The sequence below is a fragment of the Oncorhynchus mykiss genome, chromosome 2 (genome assembly GCF_013265735.2).
Source record: "Oncorhynchus mykiss isolate Arlee chromosome 2, USDA_OmykA_1.1, whole genome shotgun sequence".
NCBI classification, from domain to species: Eukaryota; Metazoa; Chordata; class Actinopteri; order Salmoniformes; family Salmonidae; genus Oncorhynchus; species Oncorhynchus mykiss.
In genome coordinates this window covers 16,539,809-16,566,853 of record NC_048566.1, presented here as the reverse complement: position 1 = coordinate 16,566,853, position 27,045 = coordinate 16,539,809, and the positions used below count along the sequence as shown (strand labels likewise).

The 27,045-nt window shown below is 44.1% G+C and overlaps 1 protein-coding gene and 2 long non-coding RNA genes across 3 annotated transcripts in view; 2 read left to right on the top strand and 1 right to left on the bottom strand.

Moving 5' to 3' along the window:
- Positions 1–27,045, bottom strand: part of LOC110512627 (ephrin-A3-like) — a 151,348-nt gene that overhangs the window by 100,575 nt on the left and 23,728 nt on the right. The window lies entirely within an intron of this gene.
- On the top strand, positions 21,475–22,212 carry LOC118937862. The gene is made up of 3 exons (XR_005035274.1): positions 21,475–21,611; positions 21,804–21,995; positions 22,188–22,212. It is a non-coding gene; the product is annotated as an uncharacterized LOC118937862 (long non-coding RNA).
- Positions 22,633–23,370, top strand: LOC118937856. Its single transcript, XR_005035273.1, has 3 exons — positions 22,633–22,769; positions 22,962–23,153; positions 23,346–23,370. It is a non-coding gene; the product is annotated as an uncharacterized LOC118937856 (long non-coding RNA).

The following is a 27,045-nucleotide window of genomic DNA, read 5'->3' as shown; positions in this document are numbered from 1 at the left end:
TGAGCTATGTTGTTGATGTAAATTGAGAAGAGAGTGGGACCTAGGATTGAGAACACCAGAAGAAGAATCATATTTTATTTAAGTAGGCAAGTCAGTTAAGAACAAATTACTATTTACAATAATGGCTTACTGTGGAACAGGGGCAGAACGACAGATTTTTACCTTGTCAGCCATGGGATTCGATCCATCAACCTTTTGGTTATTGGCACAACACTCTAACCACTAGGCTACCTGCCACCCCATTTCAATTACCATAGTGAATTACTGTAAGGGATGGGTTACCAACTGGAGATTTGACACAAACATAAAATGTTTTTTTGGAGGTCATTTAGCACCTCGAGACTCAGTTTTTGTACCTTTATTTAACTAGGCAAGTCAGTTAAGAACAAATTCTTATTTTCATTGACGGGCTAGGAACAGTGGGTTAACTGCCTGTTCAGGGGCAAAATGACAGATTTGTACCTTGTCAGCTCGGGGGTTTGAACTTGCAACCTTCCGGTTACTAGTCCTTCCGGTTACGAGTCCAATGCTCTAACCACTAGGCTACCCTGCCGCCCCAGTGATGGAACGCAGGGGGAACCTTGTAGCGGAGCAGGGGAAACAGAGGGAGAAGCATCATATAGTTGCATTAGAAGGGGTGGGACATGATATGTTGGACGGGCAAGGAGATATGGCTGATTCAAATAGGAATCCTGACTTAATGAAGTGGTGAGAAAAAGAGAAAGACATGCAGGCAGAGGTCTGGAGGACAGAGAAAGGGATGGAGAGAGAGAAGAGAAAGGGAGAAGAGGTTAAAAAAATACTTCTCCCTTTCTCTCCCTCTTTATCTCTCCCTCTTTATCCATCCCTCTCTCTCTCCATCCATTCCTCTCTCTCCATCCATCCCTCTCTCTCTCCATCCATCCCTCTCTCTCTCCATCCATCCCCCTCTCTCTCCATCCATCCCTCTCTCCATCCATCCATCTCTCTCTCCATCCATCCCTCTCTCTCTCCATCCATCCCTCTCTCCATCCATCCCTCTCTCTCCATCCATCCCTCTCTCTCCATCCATCCCTCTCTCTCTCCATCCAACCCTCTCTCTCTCCATCCATCCCCTCTCTCTCCATCCAATCCATCCCCCTCTCTCTCCATCCATCCCCCTCTCTCTCTCTCCATCCATCCATCCCTCTCTCTGTCCATCCATCCCTCTCTCTCTCTCTCCATCCATCCCTCTCTCTGTCCATCCATCCCTCTCTCTCTCCATCCATCCCTCTCTCTCCATCCATCCCTCTCTCTGTCCATCCATCCCTCTCTATCTCCATCCATCCCTCTCTCTCTCCATCCATCCCTCTCTCCATCCATCCCTCTCTCTCCATCCATCCCTCTCTCTCTCCATCCATCCCTCTCTCTCCATCCATCCCTCTCTCTGTCCATCCATCCCTCTCTCTCTCCATCCATCCCTCTCTCTCTCCATCCATCCCTCTCTCCATCCATCCCTCTCTCTCTCCATCCATCCCTCTCTCTCTCCATCCCTCTCTCTCTCCATCCAACCATCTCTCTCTCCATCCCTCCCTCTCTCCATCCATCCCTCTCTCTCTCCATCCCTCCCTCTCTCTCTCCACCCATCCCTCTCTCTCTCTATCCATCCCCCTCTCTCTCTCTCTATCCATCCCTCTCTCTGTCCATCCATCCCTCTCTCTCTCTCCATCCATCCCTCTCTCTCTCCATCCATCCCTCTCTCTCTCTCCATCCATCCCTCTCTCTCTCCATCCATCCCTCTCTCTCTCCATCCATCCCTCTCTCTCCATCCATCCCTCTCTCTCTCTCCATCCATCCCTCTCTCTTTCCATTCATCCCTCTCTCTCTCCATCCATCCCTCTCTCTCTCCATCCATCCCTCTCTCTCTCCATCCATCCCTCTCTCTCTCTCTCTCCATCAATCCCTCTCTCCATCCATCCCTCTCTCCCCTGGTCCAGAAGTCTTTCTCAGTAGTGATTACCGTTCCATATCACTGCTTAACTTGTGTCTAAAGAAAATGTTGCAATCCTATAGTGTCACATGGCACTGAAGATTCTGCTTTACTGAAGACACTTAAAATGACATATGTAACCGATGTGAAATGGCTAGCTAGTTAGCGCAGTGAGCGCTAATAGCGTTTCAATCTGTAACGTCACTTGCCCTGAGACATTGAAGTAGTTGTTCCCCTTGCTCTGCAAGAGCCATGGCTTTTGTGGAGCGATGGGTAACGATGCTTTCTGGGTGGCAGTTGGTTCGGGGCGAGGAGAGGGACGGAAGCAACACTGTTACACATACACACACTCATTCATCCAAGCATACACACTTATACACACACACAAACTAATACCCACATGTATAGTATGTGTGTTTATATGATTACCCTTCATGTTATTTGCTAGAAATTGAGAGGTTGAGCCAACACACACACACACCAACAACTTCCTTCTGATTCCGTGCAAATCACTGGTCCGTGACGCTTGTTAAAAGGACAATTGTTCCCTGTATACACACTTTAATGCTTCTCTCTATACCAAACGTAATTGTTTTATTGTTTCATTCCAGTGTTTTCCCTGAGCATTAAGGCCAGGACCATTCCACCACGGCTATTAAACGATAATGGCTCCGGAGCCTGGTAAACAAACACACTGTCTATTAAGTAGTAATGGTGTATAAAGTGGTAACGATATCAATCATAACGGAGAGAGAGTAATCTGATGAGGTGGGCAGGGACAGTCGTTAGCCAATAGGGACAGGCTGATTTCGGACGAGGTTTACGACACACTTAATGTCCTAACGAACCAATGACTTACCGAGATCAACGAGCTACACACACTGAAATCATGGTTCACGCACACACACACACACGCACACACACACACACACACACACACACACACACACACGCACACACACACACACACACACACACACACACACACACACACACCCACACACAACCCCCCCCCCCCCCCCCCCCCCCCCTAATTTGATACATATTTGGAGTGGTGGTGGTGAGACACACGCACACACACACACACACACACACACACACACACACACACACACACACACACACACACACACATGCTCACAGACACACACACACAGGCACACACGCACACACACACACACAGACACAGATTAGGAAACCTTCTGACTGGATGGGTCATGACCTGAGAGATACGGAGGAGAGAGTAGGAAACCTTCTGATTGGATGGGTCATGACCTGAGAGATACGGAGGAGAGAGTAGGAAACCTTCTGATTGGATGGGTCATGACCTGAGAGATACGGAGGAGAGAGTAAGAAACCTTCTGATTGGATGGGTCATGACCTGAGAGATACGGAGGAGAGAGTAGGAAACCTTCTGATTGGATGGGTCATGACCTGAGAGATACGGAGGAGAGAGTAAGAAACCTTCTGATTGGATGGGTCATGACCTGAGAGATACGGAGGAGAGAGTAAGAAACCTTCTGATTGGATGGGTCATGACCTGAGAGATACGGAGGAGAGAGTAAGAAACCTTCTGACTGGATGGGTCATGACCTGAGAGATACGGAGGAGAGAGTAAGAAACCTTCTGACTGGATGGGTCATGACCTGAGAGATACGGAGGAGAGAGTAGGAAACCTTCTGATTGGATGGGTCATGACCTGAGAGATACGGAGGAGAGAGTAAGAAACCTTCTGATTGGATGGCTTCTGATTGGCTGATTTTGTGTTTCAGTTGACCCACCCAGATAGAAGAGTTCCTGGCTGTGTGTGTGTGTGTGTGTGTGTGTGTGTGTGTGTGTGTGTGTGTGTGTGGGTGTGTGTGTGTGTGGGTGTGTGTGTGTGTGTGTGTGTGTTCTGCATCCCTGACTCTCTCTAAAACTACATAGAAAGGTAATGATTGATGTTTCATTCTTTCTTTTTTTAAAACTGAATATACTGTATATCTGAGTCCCTGTTGTAAACTAAGAGCAACCAAGTCTGAAACAGAAAATAGGCTAAAAGAACCTCCAGCTCCTAACAGCAACCACACACACACACACACACACACACACACACACACACACACACACACACACACAGACACACACACACACACACACACACACACACACACACACACACACACACACACACACAGGCAAAAGCACGATCTGATCTAGAGTTGCCACTCAGGTGTCTTCTGTTTTTGAAACATCCATCATACCCTTCAACCCTTCAACAGAGAGACAAAGTGGGAAAACACAGAGAGAGAGACAGGAGAGGAGGTGAAGTAGGAGAACAAGCTGTAGAGGAGGTGGAGGAAGATGCACAGACAGAAGTAGACACTGTAGTAGAAAAACAAATAGCGGTGAGCAGAGGAAACAGAGGACTACTGAGAGGAGACTGACTGCTGTGAGAGGCTCTCTAACTCTCAGAGGGATTACATACCAAGTGGTGGTGGAGGTGGTGGTGGTGGGGGTGGTGGTGGTGGTGTGCGTGCTCGCGTGTGTGTGCGTGTGTGTGTGGTGTAAACACCACCACCATGGCTTCACAGTGGCAAGAGTATTTCATGCTATAATGGATTGAAGACTGGAACACACTGCAAACAAAGCACTCTGCACAACAACACAGGACACGCCAGTGTGTGGTAGTGGGGGTCTCAGCTCTCATCTACACTCTGACCTCTCATTTTACACTCTGACCTCTCATCTCCACTTTGACCACTCCCACAGGAGGAGAATTCCACCATCAGACATGGTAACCTCCTATATGACCACACACACACACACAAACATGTACATCAGAAGACACGAATAACCATGCAGAGAGAAACGTGACACAAATTCAACATACAAACTCAAAACACTCTCTTTCACACACACACACACACACACACACACACACACACACACACACACACACACACACACACACACACACACACACACACACACACACACACACACACATACACACACACACACGTACACACACACAGCGCCTTGCACGACCCATGCTATAGTGTGCTGGTAATTTGGGATTAGTGAATGTGTTTATTTCTAATCTAGGTCTGGGAGACAGAGACATTGACATGCAAATCAAGTCAGACCAATTTACTCAGATGCAAATATCTACCAAACACACATAAAATGCAAATAAATTACTTAAAAATCAGACAATGTGATTTTCTGGATTTTTGTTTTAGATTCCGTCTCTCATAGTTGAAGTGTACCTATGATAAAAATTACAGACCTCTACATGCTTTGTAAGTAGGAAAACCTGCAAAATCGGCAGTGTGTCAAATACTTGTTCTCCCCAATGTATCTACCAAACACAGTGATTCACATATACACATATTACGAACGCTTCACAAACACACACACAAACACACACACGCACACACTAACACACACAGAAACGCACACACATGAATGGCTGTGTGAGGGATTGTTGTGTCTATCAAAGGGGTATGTAGCAGTGAGCTCAGACCATGCCCAGCATTACATACTTAGTATTAGTATTAGTATTACTTACATCACTACAATAGGAATGAGGCCTTTCACATCCCTTAACCCTCCCTTCATTATCTCTCCTCTCCTCTCTTTCACATCCCTTAACCCTCCCTTCAAACTCTCTCCTCTCCTCTCTTTCACATCCCTTCACACTCTCTCCTCTCCTCTCTTTCACATCCCCTAACCCTCCCTTCACACTCTCTCCTCTCCTCTCTTTCACATCCCTTAACCCTCCCTTCACACTCTCTCCTCTCCTCTCTTTCACATCCCTTAACCCTCTTTCCTCTCCTCTATTTCACATCCCCTAACCCTCCTTCACACTCTCTCCTCTCCTCTCTTTCACATCCCTTAACCCTCCCTTCAAACTCTCTCCTCTCCTCTCTTTCACATCCCTTCACACTCTCTCCTCTCCTCTCTTTCACATCCCCTAACCCTCCCTTCACACTCTCTCCTCTCCTCTCTTTCACAACCCTTAACCCTCCTTCACACTCTCTCCTCTCCTCTATTTCACATCCCCTAACCCTCCTTCACACTCTCTCCTCTCTTTCACATCCCTTCACACTCTCTCCTCTCCTCTCTTTCACATCCCCTAACCCTCACACTCTCTCCTCTCCTCTCTTTCACAACCCTTAACCCTCCTTCACACTCTCTCCTCTCCTCTATTTCACATCCCCTAACCCTCCTTCACACTCTCTCCTCTCTTTCACATCCCTTCACACTCTCTCCTCTTCTCTATTTCACATCCCCTAACCCTCCTTCACACTCTCTCCTCTCCTCTCTTTCACAACCCTTAACCCTCACTTCACACTCTCTCCTCTCCTCTCTTTCACATCCCCTAACCCTCCCTTCACTATCTCTACTTTCCTCTCTTTCACATCCACTAAACCTCTCTTCACACTCTCTGCTCTCTTTCATATTCCTTAACCCTCCCTTCACACTCTCTCTTCTCTTTCACATCCCCTAACCCTCCCTTCACTCTCTCTCCTCTCCTCTCTTTCACATCCCCTAAACCTCCCTTCAATCCTCCCTCCCCCCATGCCTCCTACTGTTCCTCTTCTCATCTTCCTCTCCCTGTCGGTTCTGACTGTTCCCCTTCTCATCTCATCTCCCTCTCCCTGTCGGTTCTGACTGTTCCCCTTCTCATCTCAACTCCCTCTCCCTGTCGGTTCTGACTGTTCCCCTTCTCATCTCATCTACCTCTCCCTGTCGGTTCTGACTGTTCCCAATACCTTCATCCTCTTTCTTCCCCTTTCACTCTTCTTCAGCCTCTACTGTTTCCTCTTTTCTCTCCTGTCATTCCTCTCTCTTCTCTTCCATCTCTCTCCAGTGTTAGTGAGCGTGACTGGGCCAGATTGGTGTGTATTAACGTGAGTGGAGCGTGACCACAAAGCCATGGAAAGAGAGTACCATCCATACTGAGATACTAAGACTGGGATTTACCATCACACAGTCAGCGCTGTGTGTGTGTGTGTGTGTGTGTGTGTGTGCGTGTGTGTGTGTGTGTGTGTGTGTGTGTGTGTGTGTGTGTGTGTGTGTGTGTGTGTGTGTGTGTGTGTGTGTGTGTGTGTGCGTGTGTGTGTGTGTGTGTGTGCGTGTGTGTGTGTGTGTGTGTGTGTGTGTGTGTGTGCGTGTGTCTCACCACCACCACTCCAAATATGTATCAAATTACATGTGGGCAACTTTCACCTCAGTTCTCAGCGGAGACATGGAGAAAAAGAGAAACTCTGATCTACACTGGTCATCAGGTGTTGACTTGTACAGCTACATATGAACATATTTTACTTGTGCATAAGGCATATGTTTTGTCCATTTGCAATATGATTTCATAAGAAGTCAAAAGTCAAAGTCAAAAGTCACTTTTTTGGGGCCAAATGCCATAAGAAATGTCCAAATGCAATATGAAAGATTTGAAAGTGCCAAATCAGGATTTTATGTCCATTTGCCATGACATCAATAATTTGACATGCTCAAAAACACTGCAGAAATGCTAAATTGACTGGCCTGATGAACTCCTTGTGTTGATTTCATCATGTCCATTTGGAGATGTTTTTCACTGTTGAATCATATTGCAAATGCACGTGCATTTGGTTGGGTATGGAAAAACACTTTTAGGGTGATTTTAACCACTTCCGGTTGCTCCATGAAGCTTAAAATCAACACATGTAGACCTCATAGTGGCCTGATGGATTGTCATCGAAGACAGGTTCATAAGACATTCATAACCCACATAGGCTGCAGGTCAAATTTAGGGGTGCAGGCAATGTATTCCCATAGGGAGAGAAGTCATTGAAAACTGTTTGATGTAAACACCTTCTTTTAACTGTTAAGGGTTAATGCCACACAGTCAAGGTTAGGCTTGCACAGATCAGGAGGACCTCAGGAACGTTCCTGAGGTAAAATTGTGCTTCTCACCCTAAAGGTTCTCCCACTGTCACCCAAAAACAAATGAAAACTAGGGCCAGGCTTCATTATGCGCCTACTTTTTCTCATGGTCGCTGCGCTTAGACCGAGCGAGCTACAGTCAAGTGGGGCATCTCGTTGAACTCGGCACAACCTAGAGATTATGGTAATGCCATTGCAGGATCTGGGTGTCTGTAAGCACCGCACTTTGTCACTCCATCCTTGCTGTGTGTGTGTGTGTGTGTGTGTGTGTGTGTGTGTGTGTGTGTGTGTGTGTGTGTGTGTGTGTGTGTGTGTGTGTGTGTGTGTGTGTGTGTGTGTGTGTGTGTGTGTGTGTGTGTGTGTGTGAGCTTTTCTTTGACATCTGTTGGGAGAAATTACTGATTTACAGTTCATAAGGGTTGCCTAATAACACATATGAAGTTTTGAAAAGATCAGACCTTTTTAACCCTTCAAAATAGCACCTATGACAACATTTTAAGGCACTTCCGGTTTACACAGGAAGCTGAAAGTGAACACATATCCTCCTTGGGGTAGGCACTTATAGAATTTTGAGTTATAAGTCTTTACGTTAAGAACTGACTTATTTACGGAGGGTTTAGTGAGTGTGTGTTATTTCAGAAAATCCCAGAAAATCCCAGAAATCTTGCAGAGCTCCGAAGCACACTTTAAAAAGATTCAAATGAACATGCTGCAACTGGATCTGTAACTAAAAAATATATATATTTTTGAACATCATCAATTTGACATTGTGCGATTTGTCTTAAATGACGATAGATAAATGACTGGTTCTTTTTTTATTGACACCAGAGGTTCATTTCCTCTGACGTGAAGCGCAAAAATTATTGCTCTATTTTCATTTTTGACCTTTAATCCCAGAAAAATTACCATAACTCAAAAACCGTTGAGGCCAGAGACGCCATCTTGTTCGGGGCCAGCTGCCCATTATGCCAAACTTATGCTCACCAAGTTTCGTCTTCAAAATCTTTTCCATTTAGAAGATAAGGCAATGTTGTGATTGGTGATGTTTTGTACATTTGCAATATGATTTCATTCGCCCTCTTGTGGGATTTACCGGGAGAGCAGAAAAATGACCAAAATTTTGACATTTTATTAAACGGACACCGAATGTCTGAGAGAGTTCGTTTGATGACCTCCTGGAAGATGCCGTCGACCCGACGCCGTCCGCGAATTTAAAAAAAGTTGTCGGACGTCTAGTAAGGGACCGTAATTTGCAATGTGGACTTTCTCACTAACCATATGGAAAATCTCAAAATGTTCCCTTAAGGTATGAAAGTGATCTACTCTGGCCATCAGGTGTTGACTTGTAAAGCTACATATGAAAGTGATCTACTCTGGTCATCAGGTGTTGACTTGTAAAGCTACATATGAAAGTGATCTACTCTGGCCATCAGGTGTTGACTTGTAAAGCTACATATGAAAGTGATCTACTCTGGCCATCAGGTGTTGACTTGCATAGCTACATATGAAAGTGATCTACTCTGGCCATCAGGTATCTGATGAGAGATGTTGTGGCTGAATATCTGTTCATCATTCACAGCCCAATGGACAAACTCCACATCTAATGAAATCAAACTCAGCCCTGACTCCCCGACAAGTGTGTTAGTGTGTGAGTGTGAATGTGTGTGTGTGTGTGTCCCATCAGCCGTCTGTCGATACCCTCAGACAGCCTTCACCCCAGTAACAGGAGAGGATGAAGAAAAACAGCATCTCTCGCTTTCTCTCTAATTAGAAAGGACAAACCCAGTACTCTGATGGCCCGTCAGCTCTCTGTCAATACGCACTGTGTGTGTGTGTGTGTGTGTGTGTGTGTGTGTGTGTGTGTGTGTGCGCACGCTCGTGACAGCCTTCACGGACAAGCCGAGATGCGCAGCAGAGCAAACTATCCTCTCTTGTCTTCCAGATGACAAAGCAGGATCCTACAGTCACCCAATATACTCTCTGCCCTGCTCTCCCTCCCTTCCTCACCCTTCCTGGTAGTAACACTGCCTTGACACGGCTCACTGACCTGACCAGGGACTTCTATAGGACAGGCAATTTCTACAGTTTCTATGTACATTTTCTGGTCATATTGACTGTCTCTGCCCTTAGCACTCACTGCATGCTTTGAGATAGCATTGACTCTGTGTTGAATAGCTGTGTATAAAGCCAGGGGCGATGGAGAAGCTAGCCCCTGTAGCAGGCGTGGCCTCGGTGTGAATGAATGAAACACCAGAGCTGGGTTTTGATATGCTGATGTATTGAAATTGAAGGCTGCAGGGGACTGTGATGCTGGCAGGACACAGGGGGAGATCTCTAGGGTATGGGGAGTTACCCTGCACAGCCCTGGGTGACCAGGATAAGCCTTAATACGCTGCTGTAAGAATGTCACTCACACACACAGGCATGGTGTTCCCATCCCTCACCCATATTGAGGGTTGCAGCGGAGGTCTGTAATGGTGGTGTGAGAGGCTGTGGGGAATGTCTCTCTCTCTCTCTCTCTCTCTCTGTCTCTCTCTCTCTCTCTCTCTCTCTCTCTCTCCCTCTCTCTCTCTCTCTCTCTCTCAGTGACAGAGTATAGTGGGTGGTGTCAGCTGTTGTATTGGAGAGATCAGATAAGAGCCAATCATTTCACAGCGGCACTCCATTCAACGTAGCAATACTACTCTCCTTCATCATCTCCCAACCCTATCTCTACTTCTCTCCTTCATCATGTCTCTTTATTCATTATATCTCCTCATCCCATTCATTCATTATCTCTCAACCATATCTCTACTTCTCTCTTTCATCATGTCTCTTTATTCATTATATCTCCTCATCCCTTTCATTCATTATCTCTCAACCCTATCTCTACTTCTCTCCTTCATCATGTCTCTTCATTCATTATATCTCCTTGTCCCTTTCATTCATCATCTCCCAACCCTATCTCTACTTCTCTCTTTCATCATCTCTCTTCATTTATTATCTCTCCTCATCGCTTTCATTCATTATCTCTCAACCCTATCTCTACTTCTCTCCTTCATCACCTCTCTTCATTCATTATCTCTCCTTATCCATTTCATTCATTATCTCTCAACCCTATCTCTACTTCTCTCAAGTTCTCTCTTTTTCTTCCCTCTTACTCTCTTCTCTGTTTCATTCTCTCTCTCATTCCTCATCTCCTCTGCACTCCTCTCTCCCATTCCTCATCTCCTCTGCACTCCCCTCTCTCATTCCTCATCTCCTTTGCACTCCCCTCTCTCATTCCTCATCTTCTCTGCATTCCTCTCTCTCATTCCTCATCTCCTCTGCACTCCTCTCTCTCATTCCTCATCTCCTCTGCATTCCTCTCTCTCATTCCTCATCTCCTCTGCATTCCTCTCTCATTCCTCATCTCCTCTGCACTCCTCTCATTCCTCATCTCCTCTGCACTCCTCTCTCTCATTCCTCATTTCCTCTGCATTCCTCTCTCTCATTCCTCATCTCCTCTGCACTCCTCTCTCTCATTCCTCATCTCCTCTGCACTCCCCTCTCTCATTCCTCATCTCCTCTGCACTCCCCTCTCTCATTCCTCATCTCCTCTGCATTCCGCTCTCTCATTCCTCATCTCCTCTGTATTCCTCTCTCTCATTCCTCATCTCCTCTGCATTCCTCTCTCTCATTCCTCATCTCCTCTACACTCCGCTCTCTCTCTCTCTTTTACAGAACTGTGATCAAATCAAACTAGTGCTTGCAAGGATTCTATATGTGTTATTTCATAGTTTTGATGTCTTCACTATTACTCTACAATGTAGAAAATAGTACAATTTAAGAAAAACCCTTGAATGAGTAGGTGTGTCCAAACTTTTGCCTGGTACTGTATAAGTGTGTACTTCTCAGACAGCGGACGTGTCTCAGAGAGTGTCAGTATGTGTGGTGTGTGTGAATAGCTTCAGAGAGGAACCTAGACTGGCAGACTGTGATTGTCAGTGATAGTGGGTTTGCAATACATGATATGTTAGACATGCTAGGTAGGTCCATGTCATTTTTACAGCAGAGACTTCACTGTGTGTAGGAGGGTCCTTGCAAGCACTAGTTTGATTTGATCACAGTTCTGTAAAATATATATATGTGTGTGTGTGTGTGTGTGTGTGTGTGTGTGTGTGTGTGTGTGTGTGTGTGTGTGTGTGTGTGTGTGTGTGTGTGTGTGTGTGTGTGTGTGTGTGTGTGTGTGTGTGTGTGTGTGTGTGTGTGGAATGTGTGGAATGTGTGTCTTCTCCCCGCTCTAGTTTATTAGATGGTGGCTGGGAGAAAATAACAATGTAGTCCCCTGAGGAATCTCTGAGAGGTAATGACAAAGATTGTCCTCATGAAACCACATTCTCTTCACTCCGTGTGTGTGTGTGTGTGTGTGTATGCAAAATCAATTGTATGTAGGGGCATATGCATATGAGTGGGAGTAATGCATGTGGGTAATGTGTGTATACACTCCCACACACAGCAACTGTGCTCCATCAACATTACCCATCATCCCTCTCTCTCTCTCTCTCTCTCTCCCCCTCTCTCTCTCTCCCCTCTCTCTCTCTCTCTCTCTCTCTCCCCCTCTCTCTCTCTCCCCCCTCTCTCTCTCTCTCTCTCTCTCTCTCTCTCTCTCCCTCTCTCTCTCTCTCTCTCTCTCTCTCTCTCTCTCTCTCTCTCGGGAAGTGACACAGAATTATTTTTAACTGCACTGGAGAAACATTCATTATAACAACCCTGCAACCCCCACCCCATCCACCCCTCCCCATCCAACCCCCACCCCATCCACCCCTCCCCCCAATGTCATCAGAAAATAGAAAGTGACATATCATTTGAAAGCAACAGCGCTTGTCTTTTTGGAAATCAAACTTAAATCTTACTTCTGCCAATGTCATAAGAATCTCCACCAAAAGTGTAAACATTTAGTATGCATGGGGAGGGTACACACCGATGGTCGTTGTAAAGCGAAGCATTTCCTTCTCCATCCACATGATCTTGTTTGCATCCTCCACACATTGACCTAGCTCCCTCCCTTAACCTTTTACTGCAGTGGGGTAAATCCGGGTCACACAGTGTTTCTTGGTGGTCTTAAACAAATCTACTTTGAAACAAAAATATACACCTCACACACTCATGGCTATGAGCTTCAACAAAGTTTAAAGAATGTCAGATATAGAGCTGAAATGTATTCCATTTTGAGTTTTCATCCCAATATTACATTTTATACACATTACAGAAGACTGAAATATAACAACACTGTTTAACATAGGAACACCGGAATCCCCCAGTTGTCACGTATGCTCCCTCTCCAGCCTCTAGGTCACCAGGCTGCTGATTATCCCACACACCTGTCACCATCGTCACGCACACCAGCGCCTCATGACACTCACCTGGACTCCATCACCTCCTTGATTATCTTCCCTCTATCTGTCATTCCTCTTGGTTCTTTCCTCAGGTGTTGTTGACTCTGTTTTCATGTCGGTGCGTTGTTTGTGTTTTGTGTTCATTGTTTCTTTTATTTATTAAAACACTCACTCCCTGAACTTACTTCCTGACTCTCAACACGCTCGTTACACCGGTACATTTCAGGGTTTTTTGGCCTGCTGTATCTTGGACCCTGTAGTCGTCACATTGTTTCCGACACATTAATCAGAATCCCACATTTCTTACCTTTCAAACAGTACTAAGCATGTGTTTGTATGACTTATAGTTTTGAAACCAAAATGTACTTTATGAGGGTATATATACAATAGTATGTGTTGTTTAGAAAATGGCACCAGAGCGGGTCAGTGTTTAACAGGATATACCCTCATATCAACCACAAATACAGAACCGCAGGAGCATTGAACGCAATGGTGACAGTTACAATAGAGTTGATAGAGAACAATAGAGAGGAATAAAGAATAATAGAGAGGAATAGAGCGTTATGGAGAGGAATAGAGGACACTAGAGAAAATATAGAACAATAGAGAGGAATAGAGAACAATAGAGATAGAGATTAATAGAGTTGATAGATGAGAACAACAAAGAGGAATAGAGTTGATAGAGAACAATAGATATGAATAGAGAGGAATATAGAACAATAGATATGAATAGAGAGGAATATAGAACAATAGATATGAATAGCGAGGAATAGAGAACAATAGAGGGGAATATAATTGATAGAGAACAATAGAGAACAAAAAATATGAAAAGAGAGGAATAGAGAACAATAAATATGAATGGATAGGAATAGAGTTGATAGAGAACAATAGAGAACAATAGAGAACAATATATCTGAATAAAGAGGAATAGAAAACAATAGAGAGGAATAGGGAACAATAGATATGAATAGAGAGGAATAGAGAACAATAAGATTAATATAGTTGATAGAGAACAATAGAGAACAATAGATATGAAGAGAGGAAAAGAGAACAACAGAGAACATTAGATATGAATAGAGAACAATAGAAAACAATAGAGAGGAATAGAGAACAATAGAGAGGAATATAGTTGATAGAGAATAATAGAGAACATTAGATATGAATAGAGAACAATAGAAAACAATAAAGAGGAATAGAGAACAATAGAGAGGAATATAGTTGATAGAGAACAATATTTATGAATAGAGAGGAATAGAGAACAACCGAGAGCAATATATATGAATAGAGAGGAATAGAGAACAATAGAGAGGAATAGAGAGGAATATAGAACAATTAGAGAGGGATAGAGAACAATAGAGAACAATAGAGATGAATAGAGAACAATAGACATGAATAGAGAGGAATAGAGAACAATAAAGATGAATAGAGAACAATAGATATGAATAGAGAGGAATAGAGAACAATAGATATGAATAGAGAGGAATAGAGAAAAATAGAGAGCAATATATATGAATAGAGAACAATAGAGAACAATAGATATGAATAGAGAGGAAAAGAGAACAATATATATGAATAGAGAGGTATAGAGAACAATAAAGAGGAATAGAGAGGAATAGAGAACAATATACAGAGGGGCAAAAAAGTATTTAGTCAGCCACCAGTTGTGCAAGTTCTCCCACCTAAAAAGATGAGAGAGGCCTGTTTTTTTCATCATAGGTACAGTTCAACTATGACAGACAAAATTAGAAAAAAAAATCCAGAAAATCACATTGTAGGATTTTTAATGAATGTATATGCAAATGATGGTGGAAAATAACCATTTGGTCAATAACAAAAGTTTATCTCAATACTTTGTTATATACCCTTTGTTGGCAATGACAGAGGTCGAACGTTTTCTGTAAGTCTTCACAAGGTTTTCACACACTGTTGCTGTTATTTTGGCCCATTCCTCCATGCAGATCTCCTCTAGAGCAGTGATGTTTTGGGGCTGTTGCTGGGCAACACAGACTTTCAACACCCTCCAAAGATTTTCTATGGGGTTGAGATCTGGAGACTGGCTAGGCCACTCCAGAACCTTGAAATACTTCTTACGAAGCCACTCCTTCATTGCCCGGGCGATGTGTTTGGGATCATTGTCATGCTGGAAGACCGAGCCACGTTTCATCTTCAATGCCCTTGCTGATGGAGGAGGTTTTCACTCAAAATCTCACGATACATGGCCCCATTCATTCTTTCCTTTACACGGATCAGTCGTCCTGGTCCCTTTACAGAAAAACAGCCCCAAAGCATGATGTTTCCACCCCCATGCTTCACAGTAGGTATGGTGTTCTTTGGATGCAACTCAGCATTCTTTGTCCTCCAAACACGATGAGTTGAGTTTTCACTCAAACTTCAGACGGGTCTGGACATGTCCTGGCTTAAGCAGGGGGACACGTCTAGCACTGCAGGATTTGAGTCCCTGGCGGCGTAGTGTGTTACTGATGGTAGGCTTTGTTTCTTTGGTCCCAGCTCTCTGCAGGTCATTCACTACGACCCCCGGTGTGGTTCTGGGATTTTTGCTCACCGTTCTTGTGATCATTTAGACCCCACGGGGTGAGATCTTGCATGGAGCCCCAGATCGAGGGAGATTATCAGTGGTCTTGTATGTCTTCCATTTCCTAATAATTGCTCCCACAGTTGATTTCTTCAAACCAAGCTGCTTACCTATTGCAGATTCAGTCTTCCCAGCCTGGTGCAGGTCTACAATTTTGTTTCTGGTGTCCTTTGACAGCTCTTTGGTCTTGGCCATAGTGGAGTTTGGAGTGTGACTGTTTGAGGTTGTGGACAGGTGTCTTTTATACTGATAACAAGTTCAAACAGGTGCCATTAACCAGTTGGATTTAGGGGGTGCTATTTTAATTTTTGGATGAAAAACGTTCATGTTTTAAACAAGATATTTTGTCACGAAAAGATGCTCGACTATGCATATAATTGACAGCTTTGGAAAGAAGACACTCTGACGTTTCCAAAACTGCAAAGACTTTGTCTGTGAGTGCCACAGAACTGATGTTACAGGCGAAACCCAGATAAAAAAACAACCAGGAAGTTGTAGCATTTTTCGGTCGATTTCTCAGCCAAGCATGGTGAAGAAACGGGAGCTTTTTTGCCTACAAAAATAATATTTTTGGAAAAAAGGAACATTTGCTATCTAACTGAGAGTCTCCTGAGTGAAAGCATCCAAAGTTCTTCAAAGGTAAATGATTTAATTTGGTTGCTTTTCTTATCTTTGTGAAAATGTTGCCTGCTGCCAGCAGAGCCTAGCATAGCATTATGCCATGATAAACTTACACAAATGCTTGTCTAGCGTTGGCTGTAACGCATATTTAGAAAATCTGAGATGACAGTGTTGTTAACAAAAGGATAAGCTTGTGTTTGAATATATTTATTTCATTTTATATGCGATTTTCATGAATAGGAAAAAAATTCTAGGGGTATTTATGTCCGTTGCGTTATGCTAATGCATTTGAGGCTATGATTACGCTCCCGGATACGGGTTTGCTCGTCGCAAGAAGTTAATACAGGTAACGAGTGGAGGACAGAGGAGCCTCTTAAAGAAGAAGTTACAGGTCTGTGAGAGCCAGAAATCTTGCTTGTTTGTAGGTGACCAAATACTTATTTTCCACCATAATTTGCAAATAAATTCATTAAAAATCCTGCAATGTGGTTTTCTGGATTTTGTTTTCTCATTTTGTCTGTCATAGTTGAAGTGTACCTATGATGAAAATTACAGGCCTCTCTCATCTTTTTAAGTGGGAGAACTTGCACAATTGGTGGCTGACTAAATACGTTTTTGCCCCACTGTAGAACAATAGATATGAATAGACAGGAATAGAGTAGCCGTGGCCAGTCTCTCCCACACACACAGTGTAAGCAGTAGCGTTAGTGATAGAATAAGAGCTAAGCAGGTCTCTACACTCCCACACAGTATAGATCAGTGTCCTGACTCTCTCATTGACACTGAACAGCAGAAATACACATAGGAACACAACACAGTATATGATATGGGCTTTATCCATCAATTATAATGAAACTGCCACATGTATGATGAATGACACAGACACATCTCTATCAACACAGATACTTTAGATGGTCTCTACACTCCCACACAGTATAGATCAGTGTCCTGACTCTCTCATTGACTCTGAACAGCATAAATACATGTATGATGAATGACACAGACACATACAGACACACAGATACTTTAGATGGTCAGTCTCACCGTTATACATCCACACACTCATCCTCTCCTCTCTCCAGCATCTAACACACTCATCCTCTCCTCTCTCCAGCATCTAACACACTCATACTCTCCTCTATCCAGCATCTAACACACTCATCCTCTCCTCTCTCCAGCATCTAATAGCAGCAGTATTGGTATTCACAACACCCACACACAGACTGCTCAGGATTTGGAGCCAAGCACAGGGATCCCTCGTAAAAGCCCAAGCACACACACACACACACACTCACACACAAACACACACACACACACACTGGTACAGATACACACACACCGGTACAGATACACACACCGGTACACACACAGGTACACACACACATACACCGGTACAGATACACACACAGGTACACACACACACACACACCGGTACAGATACACACACACCGGTACAGATAAACACACCGGTACACACACAGGTACACACACACACACACCGGTACAGATAGACACACACCGGTACAGATACACACACCGGTACACACACAGGTACACACACACACACACACACACCAGTACAGATAGACACCGGTACACACCCACACACCGGTACACACACACACACCGGTACACACACACACACCGGTACACACATACACACACTGGTACACATACAGCTGGTTCACTCACACACACCTACTCAAATACAAAACCTACTCTCATATCTGCATGATTTGCCCCCTAAAGAGGCCGAGACTGAACAAGACATGGGGATGTAAAAACGAGTGGAGAGGAGTATTCATCTCTCACTCAGAAGGGTGGTGAAGAGGAGGAAGAGGAGGAGGAAGAGGAAGATAGATGAAGAGCAGAGGATGAAAAAGTATTGCCTTATAATACAAGACAACTGATCCACTAATACTGAGGGAAAGGGAATGAGAGAAGAAAAACAGGATATAGGGGGAGAGGGGAAGGTGAAGGATGTAAGGAGTCAGGGACATAAGAACCAGAAATAAAAGAGAGAGAGGAGAGGGGAAGGTGAAGGATGTAAGGAGTCAGGGACATAAGAACCAGAAATAAAAGAGAGATGGGAGCGGGGAAGGTGAAGGATGTAAGGAGTCAGGGACATAAGAACCAGAAATAAAAGAGAGAGAGGAGAGGGGAAGGTGAAGGATGTAAGGAGTCAGGGACATAAGAACCAGAAATAAAAGAGAGATGGGAGAGGGGAAGGTGAAGGATGTAAGGAGTCAGGGACATAAGAACCAGAAATAAAAGAGAGATGGGAGAGGGGAAGGTGAAGGACGTAAGGAGTCAGGGACATAAGAACGAGAAATAAAAGAGAGAGAGGAGAGGGTAGGTGAATGATGTAAGGAGTGAGGGACATAAGAACCAGATAATAAAAGAGAGAGAGGAGAGGGAAAGGTGAAGGATATAAGGAGTCAGGGACATAAGAACCATAAATAAAAGAGAGATGGGAGAGGGGAAGGTGAAGGATGTAAGGAGTCAGGGACATAAGAACCAGAAATAAAAGTGAAAGATGAGAGGGGAAGGTGAAGGATGTAAGGAGTCAGGGACATATGAACCAGAAATAAAAGTGAAAGAGGAGAGGGGAAGGTAAAGGATGTAAGGAGTCAGGGACATAAGAACCAGAAATAAAAGAGAGATGGGAGAGGGGAAGGTGAAGGATGTAAGGAGTCAGGAACATAAGAACCAGAAATAAAAGAGAGATGGGAGAGGGGAAGGTGAAGATCATAAGGAGTCAGGGACATAAGAACCAGAAATAAAAGTGAAAGAGGAGAGGGGAAGGTGAAGATCATAAGGAGACTCGGACATAAGGACCAGAAATAAAAGAGAGATGGGAGAGGGGAAGGTGAAGGATGTAAGGAGTCAGGGACATAAGAACCAGAAATAAAAGAGAGATGGGAGAAGGGAAGGTAAAAGATGTAAGGAGTCAGGGACATAAGAACCAGAAATAAAAGAGAGATGGGAGAGGGGAAGGTGAAGGATGTAAGGAGTCAGGAACATAAGAACCAGAAATAAAAGAGAGATGGGAGAGGGGAAGGTGAAGGATGTAAGGAGTCAGGAACATAAGAACCAGAAATAAAAGAGAGATGGGAGAGGGGAAGGTGAAGATCATAAGGAGACTCGGACATAAGAACCAGAAATAAAAGAGAGATGGGAGAGGGGAAGGTGAAGGATGTAAGGAGTCAGGGACATAAGAAGCAGAAATAAAAATGAAAGAGGAGAGGGGAAGGTGAAGGATGTAAGGAGTCAGGGACATAAGAAGCAAAAATAAAAGTGAAAGAGGAGAGGGGAAGGTGAAGGATGTAAGGAGTCAGGGACATAAGAACCAGAAATAAAAGTGAAAGAGGAGAGGGGAAGGTGAAGATCATAAGGAGACTCGGACATAAGAACCAGAAATAAAAGAGAGATGGGAGAGGGGAAGGTGAAGGATGTAAGGAGTCAGGGACATAAGAAGCAGAAATAAAAGTGAAAGAGGAGAGGGGAAGGCGAAGGATGTAAGGAGTCAGGGACATAAGAAGCAAAAATAAAAGTGAAAGAGGAGAGGGGAAGGTGAAGGATGTAAGGAGTCAGGGACATAAGAACCAGAAATAAAAGTGAAAGAGGAGAGGGGAAGGTGAAGATCATAAGGAGACTCGGACATAAGAACCAGAAATAAAAGAGAGATGGGAGAGGGGAAGGTGAAAATCATAAGGAGTCAGGGAAATAAGAACCAGAAAAAAAAGTGAAAGAGGAGAGGGGAAGGTGAAGATCATAAGGAGACTCGGACATAAGAACCAAAAATAAAAGAGAGATGGGAGAGGGGAAGGTGAAGGACGTAAGGAGTCAGGAACATAAGAACCAGAAATAAAAGAGAGATGGGAGAGGGGAAGGTGAAGGATGTAAGGAGTCAGGAACATAAGAACCAGAAATAAAAGTGAAAGAGGAGAGGGGAAGGTGAAGATAATAAGGAGACTCGGACATAAGAACCAGAAATAAAAGAGAGATGGGAGAGGGGAAGGTGAAGGATGTAAGGAGTCAGGGACATAAGAAGCAGAAATAAAAGTGAAAGAGGAGAGGGGAAGGTGAAGGATGTAAGGAGTCAGGGACATAAGAACCAGAAATAAAAGTGAAAGAGGAGAGGGGAAGGTGAAGATCATAAGGAGACTCGGACATAAGAACCAGAAATAAAAGAGAGATGGGAGAGGGGAAGGTGAAGGATGTAAGGAGTCAGGGACATAAGAAGCAGAAATAAAAGTGAAAGAGGAGAGGGGAAGGCGAAGGATGTAAGGAGTCAGGGACATAAGAAGCAAAAATAAAAGTGAAAGAGGAGAGGGGAAGGTGAAAATCATAAGGAGTCAGGGAAATAAGAACCAGAAAAAAAAGTGAAAGAGGAGAGGGGAAGGTGAAGATCATAAGGAGACTCGGACATAAGAACCAAAAATAAAAGAGAGATGGGAGAGGGGAAGGTGAAGGACGTAAGGAGTCAGGAACATAAGAACCAGAAATAAAAGAGAGATGGGAGAGGGGAAGGTGAAGGATGTAAGGAGTCAGGAACATAAGAACCAGAAATAAAAGTGAAAGAGGAGAGGGGAAGGTGAAGATCATAAGGAGACTCGGACATAAGAACCAGAAATAAAAGAGAGATGGGAGAGGGGAAGGTGAAGGATGTAAGGAGTCAGGGACATAAGAAGCAGAAATAAAAGTGAAAGAGGAGAGGGGAAGGTGAAGGATGTAAGGAGTCAGGGACATAAGAAGCAAAAATAAAAGTGAAAGAGGAGAGGGGAAGGTGAAGGTGAAGGATGTAAGGAGTCAGGGACATAAGAACCAGAAATAAAAGTGAAAGAGGAGAGGGGAAGGTGAAGATCATAAGGAGACTCGGACATAAGAACCAGAAATAAAAGAGAGATGGGAGAGGGGAAGGTGAAGGATGTAAGGAGTCAGGGACATAAGAAGCAGAAATAAAAGTGAAAGAGGAGAGGGGAAGGCGAAGGATGTAAGGAGTCAGGGACATAAGAAGCAAAAATAAAAGTGAAAGAGGAGAGGGGAAGGTGAAGGATGTAAGGAGTCAGGGACATAAGAACCAGAAATAAAAGTGAAAGAGGAGAGGGGAAGGTGAAGATCATAAGGAGACTCGGACATAAGAACCAGAAATAAAAGAGAGATGGGAGAGGGGAAGGTGAAAATCATAAGGAGTCAGGGACATAAGAACCAGAAAAAAAAGTGAAAGAGGAGAGGGGAAGGTGAAGATCATAAGGAGACTCGGACATAAGAACCAAAAATAAAAGAGAGATGGGAGAGGGGAAGGTGAAGGACGTAAGGAGTCAGGAACATAAGAACCAGAAATAAAAGAGAGATGGGAGAGGGGAAGGTGAAGGATGTAAGGAGTCAGGGACATAAGAAGCAGAAATAAAAGTGAAAGAGGAGAGGGGAAGGTGAAGGATGTAAGGAGTCAGGGACATAAGAACCAGAAATAAAAGTGAAAGAGGAGAGGGGAAGGTGAAGATCATAAGGAGACTCGGACATAAGAACCAGAAATAAAAGAGAGATGGGAGAGGGGAAGGTGAAGGATGTAAGGAGTCAGGGACATAAGAAGCAGAAATAAAAGTGAAAGAGGAGAGGGGAAGGCGAAGGATGTAAGGAGTCAGGGACATAAGAAGCAAAAATAAAAGTGAAAGAGGAGAGGGGAAGGTGAAAATCATAAGGAGTCAGGGAAATAAGAACCAGAAAAAAAAGTGAAAGAGGAGAGGGGAAGGTGAAGATCATAAGGAGACTCGGACATAAGAACCAAAAATAAAAGAGAGATGGGAGAGGGGAAGGTGAAGGATGTAAGGAGTCAGGGACATAAGAAGCAGAAATAAAAGTGAAAGAGGAGAGGGGAAGGTGAAGGATGTAAGGAGTCAGGGACATAAGAAGCAAAAATAAAAGTGAAAGAGGAGAGGGGAAGGTGAAGGTGAAGGATGTAAGGAGTCAGGGACATAAGAACCAGAAATAAAAGTGAAAGAGGAGAGGGGAAGGTGAAGATCATAAGGAGACTCGGACATAAGAACCAGAAATAAAAGAGAGATGGGAGAGGGGAAGGTGAAGGATGTAAGGAGTCAGGGACATAAGAAGCAGAAATAAAAGTGAAAGAGGAGAGGGGAAGGCGAAGGATGTAAGGAGTCAGGGACATAAGAAGCAAAAATAAAAGTGAAAGAGGAGAGGGGAAGGTGAAGGATGTAAGGAGTCAGGGACATAAGAACCAGAAATAAAAGTGAAAGAGGAGAGGGGAAGGTGAAGATCATAAGGAGACTCGGACATAAGAACCAGAAATAAAAGAGAGATGGGAGAGGGGAAGGTGAAAATCATAAGGAGTCAGGGACATAAGAACCAGAAAAAAAAGTGAAAGAGGAGAGGGGAAGGTGAAGATCATAAGGAGACTCGGACATAAGAACCAAAAATAAAAGAGAGATGGGAGAGGGGAAGGTGAAGGACGTAAGGAGTCAGGAACATAAGAACCAGAAATAAAAGAGAGATGGGAGAGGGGAAGGTGAAGGATGTAAGGAGTCAGGGACATAAGAAGCAGAAATAAAAGTGAAAGAGGAGAGGGGAAGGTGAAGGATGTAAGGAGTCAGGGACATAAGAACCAGAAATAAAAGTGAAAGAGGAGAGGGGAAGGTGAAGATCATAAGGAGACTCGGACATAAGAACCAGAAATAAAAGAGAGATGGGAGAGGGGAAGGTGAAGGATGTAAGGAGTCAGGGACATAAGAAGCAGAAATAAAAGTGAAAGAGGAGAGGGGAAGGCGAAGGATGTAAGGAGTCAGGGACATAAGAAGCAAAAATAAAAGTGAAAGAGGAGAGGGGAAGGTGAAAATCATAAGGAGTCAGGGAAATAAGAACCAGAAAAAAAAGTGAAAGAGGAGAGGGGAAGGTGAAGATCATAAGGAGACTCGGACATAAGAACCAAAAATAAAAGAGAGATGGGAGAGGGGAAGGTGAAGGATGTAAGGAGTCAGGGACATAAGAAGCAGAAATAAAAGTGAAAGAGGAGAGGGGAAGGTGAAGGATGTAAGGAGTCAGGGACATAAGAAGCAAAAATAAAAGTGAAAGAGGAGAGGGGAAGGTGAAGGTGAAGGATGTAAGGAGTCAGGGACATAAGAACCAGAAATAAAAGTGAAAGAGGAGAGGGGAAGGTGAAGATCATAAGGAGACTCGGACATAAGAACCAGAAATAAAAGAGAGATGGGAGAGGGGAAGGTGAAGGATGTAAGGAGTCAGGGACATAAGAAGCAGAAATAAAAGTGAAAGAGGAGAGGGGAAGGCGAAGGATGTAAGGAGTCAGGGACATAAGAAGCAAAAATAAAAGTGAAAGAGGAGAGGGGAAGGTGAAGGATGTAAGGAGTCAGGGACATAAGAACCAGAAATAAAAGTGAAAGAGGAGAGGGGAAGGTGAAGATCATAAGGAGACTCGGACATAAGAACCAGAAATAAAAGAGAGATGGGAGAGGGGAAGGTGAAAATCATAAGGAGTCAGGGACATAAGAACCAGAAAAAAAAGTGAAAGAGGAGAGGGGAAGGTGAAGATCATAAGGAGACTCGGACATAAGAACCAAAAATAAAAGAGAGATGGGAGAGGGGAAGGTGAAGGACGTAAGGAGTCAGGAACATAAGAACCAGAAATAAAAGAGAGATGGGAGAGGGGAAGGTGAAGGATGTAAGGAGTCAGGAACATAAGAACCAGAAATAAAAGTGAAAGAGGAGAGGGGAAGGTGAAGATCATAAGGAGACTCGGACATAAGAACCAGAAATAAAAGAGAGATGGGAGAGGGGAAGGTGAAGGAAGTAAGGAGTCAGGGACATAAGAACCAGAAATAAAAGAGAGATGGGAGAGGGGAAGGTGAAGGATGTAAGGAGTCAGGAACATAAGAACCAGAAATAAAAGAGAGATGGGAGAGGGGAAGGTGAAGGATGTAAGGAGTCAGGAACATAAGAACCAGAAATAAAAGAGAGATGGGAGAGGGGAAGGTGAAGGACGGAAGGAGTCAGGGACATAAGAACCAGAAATAAAAGAGAGATGGGAGAGGGGAAGGTGAAGGATGTAAGGAGTCAGGAACATAAGAACCAGAAATAAAAGAGAGATGGGAGAGGGGAAGGTGAAGGATGTAAGGAGTCAGGGACATAAGAAGCAGAAATAAAAATGAAAGAGGAGAGGGGAAGGTGAAGGATGTAAGGAGTCAGGGACATAAGAAGCAAAAATAAAAGTGAAAGAGGAGAGGGGAAGGTGAAGGATGTAAGGAGTCAGGGACATAAGAACCAGAAATAAAAGTGAAAGAGGAGAGGGGAAGGTGAAGATCATAAGGAGACTCGGACATAAGAACCAGAAATAAAAGAGAGATGGGAGAGGGGAAGGTGAAGGACGTAAGGAGTCACGGACATAAGAACCAGAAATAAAAGAGAGATGGGAGAGGGGAAGGTGAAGGATGTAAGGAGTCAGGAACATAAGAACCAGAAATAAAAGAGAGATGGGAGAGGGGAAGGTGAAGGACGTAAGGAGTCAGGGACATAAGAACGAGAAATAAAAGAGAGAGAGGAGAGGGGAAGGTGAATGATGTAAGGAGTGAGGGACATAAGAACCAGATAATAAAAGAGAGAGAGGAGAGGGGAAGGTGAAGGATATAAGGAGTCAGGGACATAAGAACCATAAATAAAAGAGAGATGGGAGAGGGGAAGATGAAGGATGTAAGGAGTCAGGGACATAAGAACCAGAAATAAAAGTGAAAGATGAGAGGGGAAGGTGAAGGATGTAAGGAGTCAGGGACATATGAAATAGAAATAAAAGTGAAAGAGGAGAGGGGAAGGTGAAGGATGTAAGGAGTCAGGGACATAAGAACCAGAAATAAAAGAGAGATGGGAGAGGGGAAGGTAAAGGATGTAAGGAGTCAGGGACATAAGAACCAGAAATAAAAGAGAGATGGGAGAGGGGAAGGTGAAGGACGTAAGGAGTCAGGCACATAAGAACCAGAAATAGAAGAGAGAGTGGAGAGGGGAAGGTGAAGGATGTAAGGAGTCAGGGACATAAGAACCAGAAATAAAAGAGAGAGAGGAGAGGGGAAGGTGAAGGACGTAAGGAGTCAGGCACATAAGAACCAGAAATAAAAGAGAGATGGGAGAGGGGAAGGTGAAGGATGTAAGGAGTCAGGGACAAAAGAACCAGAAATAAAAGAGAGATGGGAGAGGGGAAGGTGAAGGATGTAAGGAGACTCGGACATAAGAACCAGAAATAAAAGAGAGATGGGAGAGGGGAAGGTGAAGGAAGTAAGGAGTCAGGGACATAAGAACCAGAAATAAAAGAGAGATGGGAGAGGGGAAGGTGAAGGATGTAAGGAGTCAGGAACATAAGAACCAGAAATAAAAGAGAGATGGGAGAGGGGAAGGTGAAGGATGTAAGGAGTCAGGAACATAAGAACCAGAAATAAAAGAGAGATGGGAGAGGGGAAGGTGAAGGACGGAAGGAGTCAGGGACATAAGAACCAGAAATAAAAGAGAGATGGGAGAGGGGAAGGTGAAGGATGTAAGGAGTCAGGAACATAAGAACCAGAAATAAAAGAGAGATGGGAGAGGGGAAGGTGAAGGATGTAAGGAGTCAGGGACATAAGAAGCAGAAATAAAAATGAAAGAGGAGAGGGGAAGGTGAAGGATGTAAGGAGTCAGGGACATAAGAAGCAAAAATAAAAGTGAAAGAGGAGAGGGGAAGGTGAAGGATGTAAGGAGTCAGGGACATAAGAACCAGAAATAAAAGTGAAAGAGGAGAGGGGAAGGTGAAGATCATAAGGAGACTCGGACATAAGAACCAGAAATAAAAGAGAGATGGGAGAGGGGAAGGTGAAGGACGTAAGGAGTCACGGACATAAGAACCAGAAATAAAAGAGAGATGGGAGAGGGGAAGGTGAAGGATGTAAGGAGTCAGGAACATAAGAACCAGAAATAAAAGAGAGATGGGAGAGGGGAAGGTGAAGGACGTAAGGAGTCAGGGACATAAGAACGAGAAATAAAAGAGAGAGAGGAGAGGGGAAGGTGAATGATGTAAGGAGTGAGGGACATAAGAACCAGATAATAAAAGAGAGAGAGGAGAGGGGAAGGTGAAGGATATAAGGAGTCAGGGACATAAGAACCATAAATAAAAGAGAGATGGGAGAGGGGAAGATGAAGGATGTAAGGAGTCAGGGACATAAGAACCAGAAATAAAAGTGAAAGATGAGAGGGGAAGGTGAAGGATGTAAGGAGTCAGGGACATATGAACCAGAAATAAAAGTGAAAGAGGAGAGGGGAAGGTGAAGGATGTAAGGAGTCAGGGACATAAGAACCAGAAATAAAAGAGAGATGGGAGAGGGGAAGGTAAAGGATGTAAGGAGTCAGGGACATAAGAACCAGAAATAAAAGAGAGATGGGAGAGGGGAAGGTGAAGGACGTAAGGAGTCAGGCACATAAGAACCAGAAATAGAAGAGAGAGTGGAGAGGGGAAGGTGAAGGATGTAAGGAGTCAGGGACATAAGAACCAGAAATAAAAGAGAGAGAGGAGAGGGGAAGGTGAAGGACGTAAGGAGTCAGGCACATAAGAACCAGAAATAAAA